The sequence below is a fragment of the Typopeltis vanoorti genome, chromosome 14 (genome assembly GCF_054136105.1).
Source record: "Typopeltis vanoorti isolate ZY-2024b chromosome 14, IOZ_Tvanoo_1.0, whole genome shotgun sequence".
NCBI classification, from domain to species: Eukaryota; Metazoa; Arthropoda; class Arachnida; order Uropygi; family Thelyphonidae; genus Typopeltis; species Typopeltis vanoorti.
The window spans coordinates 118,597,694-118,610,688 of NC_143562.1; positions in this window are offsets into that span (position 1 = coordinate 118,597,694).

Sequence of the window (12,995 nt, forward strand, 5' to 3'; positions counted from 1 at the left end):
TCCAAAGTGGATACCATTAATGTTCATATTTCTAAGGCGTTTGAGTGGTTTGGCACAAACACTTATTAGGTAAGCTTCATTGCTGCAGCTGAGTTGTCAACTTTCTCTCTGGAGGCACATCATGTTGCATGAATCTTTGATACTGAAGTCTGATGAGAATCAAGCTGGTGCTCCAAAAGGCTTTGTTATTTCATCTAATCTCTTGCTTCCATTCAGTTGACTGTAAAACACAGAATTGTTGATGCAGCAGGACCCTTCTTTCTCAGTTGACAAGCCTCGCACTACAAAAATACCAAAACTTCCACAATCTTCAATTCAGATCTAAAAATAAAAGTTACATCTTCTTTTGAATTAATTTTTTTAAAAAAGGCGTAACTCTTATCTTTGTATTGTTTCTATAATCGATTGTTCCAAGTGCCTGCGATTTTTCTCCAATATCATTCAGTACACTTAAATCTCTGACTGCCAGCTTCAATTATTCCGTACGGTGTATTAATATACACCTCAATTCTTTCTAAACATGGAGATGTGTATTAAATTAAATGCAAAAAAAGTTTTCCATTTAATACTGAACAATGTTAGTACTTCGTATATAGAAAGAACGTGTTAAAACGGCCACTGGCTTTTTTTAATGTCAATCTCACTCACAGTAGTAAACCAATAGCACGTAAGCAAGCGGTTGGTTCTCACACCGCACAATGAAACCCATCTACTATCTAAAGTCATTCACAAACATTTGTTTACTACGTGAGACTCAAACCTCCATTCGATCAGGTAGAAAACGGCTCTCAATAAGCCGGATAAAGATTACGGATACTTTCCTCAATGAAAAGTTTGCTTGTCTGTTCAGAGGCTTATTTGAGAACGAATTACAGTTGATTCTGTCTAAAACAAAATCCCCTCGGGTCGCTTTTCTAAGTAAGTGATGTATGAAATAGCTACTTGGCCGTTGAGGTGCACTCCATTTTTTTATAGAGAAAACATGAAAGTCTTTATGGCAGAAATATCAAAGAGTCAAACCTGAACATGTCCAAAAACACTTTTTTTCGGTGATAGGTTAAAGTAACAAATTGCTGGACTCCTCCCCTCGCATATTCTGAAGGTTAAAAATTTAATCTTCCCAATATCGGAAATTAAAGAATTATAAGGATCAATCACCGTTCGGTCTTATTTGGATAAGTGGACCAAATCCCGTACACAACCGTTTCGGAAGTTTGTAGGTCTCCGTCATTCCTCTTTGCTAGCGTCTGCAGCTGACAAATTCTCAATCTTTCCTCATAATCCACATTCCACAGCGCTTTATCTTATCTGCATCACTTCGGAAACAGCGATGCTCATAACAGTTCAAATGAGGTTGTAGCCTGTTAAAGAGGCAAACTGACTTCCTTACTCTTATGTCGGTGTTCGTTTCAGCATTGCAATTATCCTTCGAGTTGTATTTGCTATATAGTCCATGAACTTCAACTTCCTATCTACTAAACCTTCAGGATCCCTAGACTGGTCAGTTCTTCTATCATAATCCCACCGATATAGTACGCCATCGGATATCTCAATAGTGATAAAAGTGCACACACTGAACTAATAGCCATTGTCCTATGTCTACAATTCCAGCTTATTCAAATCAATAAGTGCTACATGTCAGCTGCATTCCTGATTACCTTGCCTATCTCTGCATCATTTAGCAAATAGATCTGTCTCCTGAATTGTTCTTTCCAATATCATCAATGTAAAGATAAGATTGAATAACAATTGACCAAGATCTGATTTCTGGGACACACACACACTACTCACCTTAAATCTTGTCGACTCGCATCCCCATACACCACTTTTGATATGTCAGCCAACAGTCCACTTATCCAAATCAGATTTATAACCCAATCCGATATTCTCCAATTTATGCAACATCCTTCTACAAGTCCAAAAGTGGATCCCTGACACATTACACAGTTCAACAATCTGTGGTACAACTTGAATATGATCTTTGTGCTAAAACCACAATAATGCTTCCTATTCGATCAGATATGATGTCAAATTCTATTATGTTGTTTTCTTCAATCTTTTGTTAATCATGAATCCAACTCCACCGATTCTTTCCTTATCTTCGCCTCTATGGTACAGCACGTCTCCGTTGTTTAATTGAAGAATTTCTCCACCATCTTATCTACTAAACCTCCAATATCCCTAGACTGGTCAGTTCTTCTATCATAATCCCACCGATATAGTACGCCATCGGATATCTCAATAGTGATTCTTATGCCTAAAATAAAATGTTTCCGAGTTACTCAAACAGGACTTTTCCTTAGTAATCCATGCTGTTCATCAAGGGATACAATAGATTCTGCCAAGCCATTTATGTATGCAATCTCTTACCAATTATTTCTAAAAGTTAAAATCTTCACCACCACTCCAGAGATTCTGATAGGTCGATACATCAGTCTTTGCACCACCAAGTGCAATGGGATTATCACATATTCTTTTCACTCCTGCAGTGAGACCCAACTCATACAGCCAAGCCAAAAAAACCTACGAACTATAACCCAACCAATCGGATTAAAAAGAAAACAGATGAACTACTTAAATCAGTCACATCCTGGTCCACAGACACAGTTAAAAAAACTACTTCTGCACTACGCTCGCTCCCCGGGGTTTCTCAAGATTCACAAGCAGAACGTACCGCTTCGGCAATTAGTTGAAGGTATCGACAGCCCTAATTATCATCTAGCCTAGAAACTTTAAAGACATCACGCTAAAAAAAAAAATTTATTAGTCAGTTTGACTTCTCTCTGTCCTTTTAACAAATGTCCCAATCAATGGCACAATCCTTCTATTACAGGACAAATTCCCGCCAGATATCACAGCCTTCTTTGCGCATGTACTACGTTCTGACTATTTTGTGTGGCAAAACACTTTCTACTTACAAAAAAGAAGACATAGCCATGGGCTCACCATTATCTCCCACCAATTGCTAACTTTTATGTGGAATATTTTGAGCAACGTGCTCTAGATTCCTCTCCTTTAAAATCCAAAGTCTGGCTTTGATACGTTGACGATGTTTTCGCGATCTGGTCCCACAGTCGCCAGACATTAGACACTTTCCTCAGCCACCTAAATAAACAACACAAACGCATACAGTTCACAATTGAGATTGAAAGTCAAAACACACTTCCGTTTCTAGATATACTTGTCACACGTCTTCCTTCTGGCAGTCTTTCCTTCACTGTTTACCGGCTACACATACTGGCCAAAATGATGGCATACTGGCTTTGATGATTCATTGAATCATCAATGATGAAATAGTTGGCCTAGTGGCTTTGCGCTTCGCAACCATATGCCTGGGGAAGGAGTGTCCTGGGTTCGATTCCCGTCGCCGACGTGAGGAGCTTAAGGATCTTCCTCAGCCATAGCCAAGTTAGTCGGTCTGGGGCGTGGACAGCAGGGTTTTTACCCCCAGTTTATCTGGGGGTTTTCATTCCGCAAGCAGGCAAACCGGCCCCGTGAACACACGGATCTACAGCCATAAATACTTAACGCCCCAATAGGGACGGGGGAGAAAAGGGAGGAAACTCCATATGAATAAAAAAAAATGATGAAATATCAGCCATATATTCCTAAAAAATGGTTACAGCCAAAATACTATAAACAAAATTCTTCACAAGACTACACTTAAAAATAAAAATAAACCAAATTGCAATAAAACTGTAACCATTCCATACATTGAAGGGACATCAGATAAAATAAACAGAATGCTACAGAAATACATCCTTAATGCCACGCAAAATTAAAAACTTATTCAACTCATCCAAGGATCCACTCCCTCTGCTGGCCCACTTTGGAGTATACCGTATTCATTGCACCTGTAATTTGTCCTATATAGGGGAAACAAGACTCTCAATTCCTATCAGAAAAAAGGAACATAAATGGCACATTAAATATAATAACTATGGTCAAGCTGATCTTTCTAAGGAAATGTTAAAAATAGAATATAGCTTTCATGTAGTTTTTTTCCCATTAGAGGTCAGGCCAGTAGAATAACGGTTGATCAAATCATTGTCGCTTTAGCATACTGTAATATAATTTAACTTGTCTTTGTGTATACTCCAGATGGTTGAAACGTCGGGAATTTGAAGTAATTATTCCTAACACGGTTGTAGTTTCCATAATTTTACTGAAATGAACAGCCGGTTCAGTTGAAGCAGCTTTTAGTATCCGTGCTGATAGTCCACCAGTCCCAACCGAACAGAATTCAGTTAATGCAACAGCTCCAATGTCCCCAATACACCAGATTGATAGCTGTTCGCAAAATGGGCACTTATTAGTTGAACAATCTCTTCTTTCATCCGCATTGAACATTTCTATTTCTTCTCTTACTCAAACTTAGTTCCGTACAATGTGTAACTCTTCGGACCTTCTCCTTGTAATTTTCATAATTGACGTCATCCTTATGCACACAATATTCCTTCCAATGATCCTTTTCTTACGGATCTCTTGCTTAATAAGAGTGCACGCCCATTTCACTCCGACTCCATTTATTATTCAAACTCTATTGCGTCATTGGTATATTTTTAAATGCTTCCCATTCCCTTCGCACGGCAGCACCTGCTACCATGGAAATGAACTCCGAGTATTCTCCTGACAGCGGTCATAATTTCCTGCTTTGAAGTTCAGCACATGACCTTTTCTACTTCCTCCGTCAGTGCAGTATGACGATGTCACTAACTGGAGATAGAAAAGAAAGTCGTCTTTTTACTGAAACAATCCTCCGACACTATAATCGGGTCTTATATTCTTTGATCTCGAGTTCCTTCTGACACTTGCTGCGGAAGTTGTCTTGCAACAGCTGAATAAATTTCGCTTCGTTCCTTTCATGAGATTCTATTGCTAATGGATCGTTTGGTTCATTAATTTTCGTTATTTGATATTCAAACAAAACACTGCCGATTTAAGAATCTGGAACAGTCTCGAAACGACAGATGGAGCGAGGGTGCAGAATTTTGGGCGTGAAAGCTCAGTAGAAAATTGACTCGACCTTAATCGTGCCATTCGTTTAGTAGCAGTTGACGCGTTTTATAAAACATTTATTTTCATGAGGGAAATTGCATAGTGCCGGAACAGGAAAATTCCGTGGACTCGGAAACCGTACGCCACACCATCTACACATTAAAGTGTCATTTGTATTCTTTCTGACGGCGAAATAGAATTCGGCTCGGTTCACGCATCACCACAATAAATAGAAAATTTTCTTAAAAGTAATCTCATCCCACAAAGACCCTCCAGTCTGTCTTACATATAAACGACACATCTGCTTAGTAACCAGTTTCAGCCAATCAGCGCATCGAACTGTTGTTATACATTTAAAAAAATGAATTTTCCGTTTCTAATTACATTCTGAAGATGCGATGTCCACCACACATCTGCATCTTATCAGTGTATCTCGTGACCGATGCAGCTCCTGTTTGACAGTGTTGCATCAGTGGCCTGCACGAGTATTGATTGCGCTGCAAAGCGTTTCTTCGTTAAGTCAATATAAGAAGTTCGGTTCTTTTTGCTTCCTCTTTTTCGTAAGAACTTAAAAAATCGCACACTTTCTAAAGGAAAACTTAATACATCACTCTTATTATGTCACAAAGACGTAAACCTTACAAGTTTTTTTACAATCATAAAAGCAAGTGACGTTTTTAATTACTTCGGCTAATGTTACATCATCATCGTCAGAGCAGGTCAGACTCATCGACCGGGGCAGAACGCGTACGAAGTGAATTAACGCATGCATCTGGAAATCACGGGGGATGAATGCGCGTATACTGACCAATAGCGCACCTGCTCTCTAAGCAACAGGCTGTAGGTTCGAGTCTCGTCGTGGGCAAAGATGTTCATAATTGTTTTTACGGGGGGGGGGGGATTTCATCCCTTGGCGTAAGATGGGCTGAAGTGGCTCCCTGATACTGTAAAATATAAATTTAAAAAAATACTTTGGCCCACACAGTACTAATGCATCGTAGGTTTACAGCCTTCGGTGGGAAGAAGTCAGAAAGAATACAAAGAGGGTACAATGACTTCTGTTGGAATGTTTTTTACGGATGACAACCTCCTACTTAAGATTGGCCGATGTAGAATAGCCTTACAAAACTCCTTAAGCCAACGTTCAAACTTGGAGAAGCTACAGTTTAGCTGTACAAGTGTCAATCGCATCCACTCCCAGACGAAGCTTACGTGAAAGATATCCCGCACTAGACCGCTCGGATCTGAAGACGTTTTCATTTTTATACTTTCTTTTTCTTCACTCCTTCAAAAGGTTTTTTTTTTTTAAATTCGAATTATGATGATGGACAATCTGCCTGTTTTGGAGAAATACCCTCCCTGTGGATCACAACTGATTTTTAATTATATTTTAAGTGCGCATTTACAAGTATTACCGAGAATATAAAATTAATGATAAAATAAGTTTCATGTCAATACTTTCAAATAATTAAGAATTTTATTACATTTTTATCGTAGTTTCTTCACTACCTCCTTCTCTGTTGTCAGCCAAGATACGTGTCAGAATTACTATTACGGTAAGAAATTCGGTTGAAATAAATGAAACTGGGAATCATCGTTCAGAATTCTTTCATATTCCACTTGCCATTCTGCCAAGTCACGTTCATAGAGGGGTGCAGCAATGCATAACTTGAAGTTCTATGCAAGCTAAGACGTACCTTGCAGTCAGACTTGGAATTTTGGAAACTTGCAGTGGGAAAAGAAAAGAGCTTAGAATTAAAGTGGAAACCAATGATCTTATTGTACCTTAGCTCCTTTAAAGAATCTCACAAGATCTTTATGAATTTAAGAAAACTTTAAACTAGAATGATTCGATGTCCATCTCCAGAATATGAGAAACCCAATTTTTTACTGCAGTCAAATTGCTATGGAACCTCCCATTTTCCACCTTCAGTGATCGGATTGTAATGCATGTATTACCGGAGCATCTTACTTTGACTATCGTCCACTCGATAGACCAGAGAAATAATTTACTAATCACTTTTATGATCACTCGGGTCTTCATTCACAGATTTTTTTTTTAAATCGCTTGTAACTTAGACAAGTGCGTTCGGGTTCAGAAATGAGACCTAAAATTCCGTTTGTTTCAAGCATGGAGGTGAATTTCCTTCAACGAGAAGGTGTTTTATTGCTTTGAATTTGCAGAACTGTAAATCTTAGTGAGGAAGATTGAAAAGAGAAATGCGAGTGCGAAGAAATGGATCCGCCGCATTAAAAGAAACCAGCATCAGCTAATAAATTACGTTCGTTCCCTCGGTGAGATTTTCTTCGGCTTCGTTTTAATTTTTTCGAGAATTTATTACTCCCGGCTTATCGCAGGGAGGCCATCCTGCCGCACACACGATCGAGCTAAGGCCATTTGCACGGCCCCGTTAGCAGCGCGTAATGCGGATGTTATCTTTGCCCATATATCCATATCAAGGGTGGAGAGGAAGTCAATAAGCTCGAGGAAGCGAGGCAAATAACAAAAGTTGTCAGTATCCGTTTTCCTTTAAGTTGACTGGCGCAGGTAATCAACCCAACCTGTCAGATGTGCTCGATGTCCACTTGATGGATGGAGACGGCCCGCGAACAAAGTGTGAGAGATACTTCCTCCCCCCCCCCGGATGACAGATACAGGCGGCAGTCTTGCGTCACAAACTTATCGAATGGGAGAAACGTCTCCTTTTCTTTCTGCTTGATGCAAAGGAATCGACGATGGACTCTGCGTTAATTTTTACTCCGCTTTTTCGTTGCGGGTGCCATTCTGATTTTACGGATCATTACTCGCGGGATGGAATTTTCAGAATGGGCGCAGTTTCCACTGCCCACTTTCTCTTTGCCTTGTCATTCAAGGCTTTATTAAAGCAATTCGGCGTTACTATGATTATCTTCCCGGAAGCCGAACCGCGAGCGGTAACAGTGAAGAACGGATTTGATATAACAATTCAGCTTCCCGATGCGATGTGGTGGATTTGTTTGCTTTATTTATTTTTTTGTCAGTAAAGAAGTACGATATATACTGCCTTAGACAAATGAACGTTGGCTCTTGTTTAAAGAGGGAACACGTTGTTTGTAGATGTGCTGAAGCGCGACCTTCATTTTTTTTAAGTGACTCCCACCCACAAAAGGTCGTCAAGTTGCAGTATTATTAGTACCTTGAGTGGGCTAAGGATTTTTTAAAATTTATTTATTATAAAATTAGGGTTTACTAAGGAAGAAGCTTCATGTTTGAATAATTTGATCAAGTCATAATAATGCGACGGTTCCGTTACACGAGGTGTAAATCAACCGTCACATTTTATAATGTGTAAGAAACGGTGTGACTCAACCGTCACGTCCATTCACCATGTATAGAAGACTGTTACATAAACTGAAGAATATGCGATTGAATTATAAAGTAGTATTAGCGTTCATAAGAAGCTGCCTGACTAACGTATCAAAAAAGTAGTGTATTATTATTATTACTACATGACACCTCCAAGGAGTCCAAAGACTTATCGAGGGAGGGAAGTTTAATGCATTTCTCAATATGTTAGTTAGAACTCATATATCATGTCGTGTATTGGGGATGTTATTCAATATGTACGTTAATTATATTGAGAAGGACTTAACAGGTGAAATGCAGCTATTTGCTGATGATGCAAAGACAGGCAGGGTAATCAGAAATGCAACACTTGCTAAATTATTTGAATAAGTCTGAATTGTGGGAATGTTTGGACTTTGCTGAGTCTTTTGACAAGATTCAGCACGGAAGGCTGCTGTATAAGTTGGAGAATATGGGATTGGATTATAAAATATTAGCTTGGATAAGTGATTACTAACTTAAAGATTTCGAAAAGTGATATGTGGGTCTACAAGATTGACCAATGTAGCCCAGGGATTAGTCCTTGGTCCATTGTTATTCAATCTTTACATCAATGACAATGGGAAGAAGAATTTGGCAATGCTTACTGATGATGCAAAGATAAGCAGAATAATCAGGAGTGCAATATAGTGGCTGTTAGTTCTAAACGTAAGGTAATGAGATATCCAATGGCGTGTTATATTGGCAGGATTAAGCTAGGGATCTTGAAGGGCCATATAGAAAAACTTGCGAATTCAACTCAGAGGATAATTGCAATGCTGAAACGAACGTTGACACGTAAGAATAAGGAAGTAATTTGTCTCTTATTAGCCTTTGATACGACCTCCTCTTGACTATTGTGCGAAGATCTGGTGTTTTCTGATGTGATGCAGATACAGTGGAGAGTGTGAAATGCAGAATATGAGCGATTGCTAGCGTCGGCAAGTTCTTAAACAGGAGAATATGACGGAGATCAACAGACGTCTGAAAGAGTCATGCAGGATGCCAGCAGCGAATTGAATTTTTTATTTTATGAAACGCATCCATGAAAGCTGAGAATGAATGCAAACAGGGGTGACTAGGGTGAGAGATTGTAATAGCTTGCCTTTGGAGGTGATGAGTGCATGCAGTGCGAATGAATTTAAGTGAAGGCAGCCGGTGTGGATGACATGTCCTCTCTCGCCGAGCCACTGGAGATCTCTGGTATTAATAATCCGCAACCCTGCTCCAGGGACCAAACATAGAACTTCGGAGGTGATGAGTGCCTGCAGTGTGAATGAATTTAAGTGAAGTATTTAATGTATTTAAGATTCTTTGCACCAGTATTATTTGACCGGTTCGTTGCGATACAATCATGTAAGAACTACATTTTATGAAACTTCTGTTAGTGGGATTAAGTTTAAAAGAGACAATCTGATTCGGTTTTCGAGGGTGAATGGCTCTGGATTACTGCTTTTCGTCCGTTAAGCCAGTTTACAGTCGAAGCAGCTAATGCTATGGTGTAAAGGGGGCGGGATGAGCAAAGGCATTCTATAAGAAACGAACCTCTTAAAAATCTGCTGCAGTAGTAATAATGATGTTTATAAAGGACTCGCATTGAGAAATGGATGGACAGTGAATCTCTACTTTGCAATGAACAACATAGGTTTACTAACGGAAGGTCGTGTTTTAGCAACTTGCTCACATTCTATAACAAGGTTACCATTGAACTAGATAAGGCGAATGAATACACCATGATACTTTTGGATTTTGCTAAGGCTTTTGACAGAATACAACGTGGCAGACTGCTGCATAAATTGGAGAATATGGGTTTGGGTTAAACAATATTAGCATGGATAAGAGGATGGCTGACTGACAGATATCAAAAAGTGGTATACGGGGGATCTAAGTCTGCAAGGTTTAAGGTAGCAAGTGGTGGTGTACCACAAGGATCATTGCTTGGTCCACTGTTATTCAACCTGTACATGAATGATATTGGGAAGGATTTGACAAGCGACATACAACTATTTGCTGATGATGCAAAGATAGATAGGGTAATCATGAATGCTGCTGATATGCAATCTTTGCAGAATGATTTGAATAGGCAATTGGAGAGAGTACAAGGCTGAAATTGTGGGCATGGGAAAAATGGGTGTCAGTTCAATGTCAGTAAATGTAAAGTCATTCACTTCGGCGTGATTAGATATCTAATGTTGTATTATATTGGTGGGATTATGCTTGAAGAAACTGATGAGGCGAGGGATCTTCGAGTGTTAATAGATAGGAAGTTGAAGTTCAGGGGCCATGTGGCAAAGATTGCAAATACAACTCAAAAGATAATTGCAATGCTGAAATGAACGTTCGTATGAGAAGGATGTTATTTTGCCTCTTTACAAGGCCTTGACAAGACCTCACTTGGACTATTATGCGCAGGTCTAGTCTCCTGGTTTCCATTGTGATTCTGATATATTGGAGAGAGTGCAAGGGAGAGTGTTAAAAATGATATCAGTATTGTAGAATACTGATTATGAAGACAGGCTGAGAATTTGTCGACTGCAATCACTAGCAAACAGGAGAAAGATGAATGATATGATTGAGACTTACAAACTGCTGAAAGGGTCATACAGGATTTCAATTGATGGAATTTTTCAATTGGAAGCTGAGAATGAAGGCTGCCAAGAAGGGTGTGAGGGCTAGATTTTTCTCTCAGAGGGTGGTGCGTGCTTGGAATGGACTGCCGTTGGATGTTGTGTGTGCAAACAGTGTGAATGAATTCAAGAATAAGTATAAAACTGGTGCGTGTGGTATGAGTCCCTGACTCCCTGGAGGTCTCTCTCAATAATAAAAATAATAAAGTGGATGGAAAAGGGATGCTTTCCTGGCCATTCGATGTTATTACTTTTGTTCGTTTTCAGAGAAACGAAATTGTGTTTTATGAATGGGATATTAAATGTTGTTTGTTTGCATAAGTTCAGTCCCGAGCAAGGGAAGTTGCAGCATTGTGCGAAGGTCAAAATAGCGAAAGTAATTGGTATTTGTTGAACAGTTCACTAATATGGAACGAGAATAAAAAATCGAAAATTATACAGCAGATAAATACAGATACCACACTGAAATGAAAATATTAAGGTACATCGTTAAAATAAAAAATATTCATGAAGAACGAAAATTAATAGCATGGATTCAAAACGAATACCGAACCGACAACCACTTAAATCCTCAGCTGCAGTCTCACAACCTTCACAAAGTCTGTGCTGCATCCTCGGATGAAGTCTTTTTTTGTCAGCTAAACCATTTTAAAGGTGTGATAATAAAAAAATATTCTTAATTTTATAGTATAGTACATTTTTGAAAATCATGTGTAACAGTTAAATTCGAGGACAAAAAAAAAATAGACACGATGGACAGATTGTCCATATTGGGGTATTGTAAAAACGAGAAGGTAGAACTTGGTGTGTGTGTGTGTATTGGGGGAGTATGCAGGAGAAAAGAATGGTACCGTGGGTCTACTGCTATACTCTTTACGGATGTTAGTTAAACTGATTCATTCTTTTGACTGAATGCACATTCAGTGTGTGCAGAAAATTCTTCGAATAATCGAAATACGCTTCAGAAAAAAAAAAAAAAATTTAAAGAATCGTTAGAATGGTAATTGAATGAAATCCAAAGGTCCTTCGCCGATTCCGTCGGAATCGACGAAACTAAGGTGGTTCAGAAAAACACCAGCGTTTTTTGGGATGGTTCGTGCCACGAAAAACTGCAAATGAAGATTAGCCTGAGAAGAGAGACATGATCTTGTTTGAGAATCTGTTTCTCTCTCACGCCCATTCGATGTGCGCGTTCTTCTGTAGGTACCACATCGTACATCTATTTACGTATTGCGGAAATTTTGGATGTGTAAACTTCAGAATGCTACTTAAAATATGAACAAATAGTCCATTGTCACGAGCAATCCCACAGCACTTCAATCACTAAGACGGTTTATTGCAACTTTCTAATTAAAAAAAAAAAAAAAAACTGTCGCCCGTTTGTTTCTTCCTTGTGGTACATTTTAATCTAATCACCGAAGTCATTACGGGGAGCATCACGTATCGTATTTTTAACGGTCTCCTACGTCTAACGCATTTCGTAATCTTTCCAAGAACTCCGTGCTTGGAAATGTTTTTACGTACATCATCGATACTTATATCCCTGTTGGTGCCGAGAGGTGTGCCAGCTTTACTGATGCGGTGCCGCACATTGCTTTCGGCCTTAAATATAAGAATCTTATGATTAAGGTTATTTGCGTGGTAATGGAAATCATTCCAAATGGTGGTGGTGGTGGTGGGGGGATTGCGCAAACGTCGCCAAGCTATTGATTCGGAAGCTCCGTGTGGTCCACATGAAACGCCATTCGAAAAGAGTAATTAAGGTCATCCAGTATTCACCCTCACCAAGGAAAATTTTGCAGTACGCGCTTTTGTCCCTTTAGACTCTCCTCCGTAAATATGGAATGATTACTGCAGCGGTCTTTCAGTGTCGTATGCATTTGCTGATTCATTACTCCACCCCATTGACCTGATTGGAACGGAGTGTTATTATTATTATTATGACAAGAAGAGGAAAAAAAATATATCAGTTTTTGGCGTCTTCTTTATGACGATTTGCCTGCGTC